The following is a 2,335-nucleotide window of genomic DNA, read 5'->3' on the forward strand; positions in this document are numbered from 1 at the left end:
CCCAGTAAGTGTTGAGTCTTTGGTAACATGTTGCTCTACCCTTTCATCGACCTTTTTATTACGAGTGAGTATTCTATCAGCTTCACTCTGGAGGGGGCACGAGAAATCCCGTGTCCCCTCCTGATGCCAACACAGGGCTGGGCTCAGGTCACACACCTTCCGGTGCAGGTGGACTGTCTGTGCCCACACGAGAGCACTTAGCCAATAACAAAGGCTGCCTCCAAGAAGGCAGTGACAGCCCTGGGCCTTGCAGGGTGCAGTCAATCTTTCATCCGAGGCAACTTTGGAAATAATTGCTTCGGTGGGAGCTAGCGAGAGTTTAAACAGGGAAACTGCCTTTTGTGAGCGCAATCCAGAAGCTGCGTGTGCTCCGTGCCATTGGCTCACTCTCTCCTGGACTCGTCACAAGTACCTTGGAAGTGCCCATTAGCAGGTGTGCAGTGAGAATAGTGTCTGCAAATCAGTCTTATCCATCCAAGAAACCCAATTTTCCAAAGATGTCTAATTAGCAACTCTTTGCTAAATTGGTTCGTTTCACAGTATGGAAGTGTGTGTCTGAGAAGAAGAAAATTAACCCACCTTTGACGAGACAGTGCACATTTTCTCACTAGTTCAGGTAGAGTGAGTATAAAATTATCAGTTTTTGCCCCGAGTTCCAAAGGGCGACTTGTCCACCCAAGGGAGACAGGCCATCACCCCTAGTCAGCAGGCTGAATAGCCTGACTCCCCCTATAGCAAAAATGACCCAGAGTTTAGGACACAGGATAGGGTGGCCTGGGGCCAGGATTCCCATGGACCGCCAACAGTGAGTAATGAAGGTTGCCTTTGACTGCAGCAAAATGGGAAAAAATAAAGAGTAGAGAATTTTCATACATGAAACGTTATTAAATTTAAAGGACCATTCTTTTTATGAGATTAAAATCTTCTTAATTAGGTGTGTGTTAAAGTGTCCTTTTTATGTGGAATGATGGGAATAACAGATAGTAAGTTTTTTAAGTGCAAAATAAAAAGTCAGTCCCCAATGCCATCTTCAATGTTTCATTACTATCATTTTACTAGTTCTTGCCTGGGAATCTGGATTCAAACTTGGAGTCCAAGGCCACCCTTCCCTCTACTCTGCCTGCCCCATCTGGGAGCCCTAGAGGGCAGAGGTCTGAGAAATCTCCCAGGGTTCTGGGTCCCTGTCCATTCTCAGAAGGCAGCGAAGGCCTCACCTTCTATTTCTGAGTCAAGTTCATGGCCCTTGACTCTTCCAGTGAGTCAAGCACATTCCCCCACAGCGTGAGGGACCAGACTCTGCCTGGTCTATTCGTCATGAACAAAGTTGAACAAAGTAGCTTAAGCTTGGGCCCAAACACAGCCTCTTCTCTTACTTCCAAATGTGTGATCTTGCCAAGCTCCTTAACCTCTCTCCAAAATGCGGTTTCCATCCTGAGCAACTGGGACACAGTGACTGCCTTGCCACCAGCTTGTGGCCACACCACTAACATTGAGCCAGTGTCTCCAGGCCTGTGTAGCAGATGCCTTCTTCAGTGGTAGAATCTTCTCCCTCCTCTGGGGTCTTGCCATCTTCTTGAAGGCCTGGGTTGTGTTAGACTCATCATCCCTCTAGAAGCTGCAGTGTGAAATTTCTCATAGAAAATTCATTTAGATGGACTCTCAGTGATTGTTGGACCACTGGAGTAAAGAGCATCCCCATGAAACTATAGTCTTCTAATTCCAGGTTTAGGAGGCCCTTGAACCTCGTGGTACCACACTCCACCCACAGGTATAGTGATGTCTTCAGTTGTGAGCTCTCACATAGAGGATCCCTGCTGAGTTCTTGCCAAGGGCACTTCTGGAGATGGCATATGGCACAGAGAGGCCCCCACTTAGAATGACTGGGTACCATTCTCATGAAGCGTCACAAGTGGAAGGGACCTTTCAGGACTGGCCCCTGTTCTTCCTTGCTATTTCCTTTAAAGCCTGCAAGTGTTGGCTTTAGTGGCTCTCATGTCTATGTATTACCTTTACCAAAAACTTGTCAGGGCAGCTTCATTTTGGTGAATGTCCTCCAAAGGAGTGACTGTCCTCCCTGGCCACACCCCCTTCACCGACATCACTGCCCTCAAGCCTTGCCTCCTTCATCCCACCCACACCATCATTTTGCGCACTGTCTCCATCCTCTCCCAAGACCAATGGCAGGGACGGTATTGATCTTTGTGTTCAAGAAAGCAATTCCAAGAAATGCATATACAGACCTCCGAGCAAAGCAAGAAGCCAGCCATTTAGAAATGCTGTCGAGAGGAGCCTCAGGCCCCTTAGCGGGCAGTGAAGATTAAACTGTGAGACTGAT

The sequence above is a fragment of the Neofelis nebulosa genome, chromosome 16, assembly GCF_028018385.1.
Source record: "Neofelis nebulosa isolate mNeoNeb1 chromosome 16, mNeoNeb1.pri, whole genome shotgun sequence".
NCBI classification, from domain to species: domain Eukaryota; kingdom Metazoa; phylum Chordata; class Mammalia; order Carnivora; family Felidae; genus Neofelis; species Neofelis nebulosa.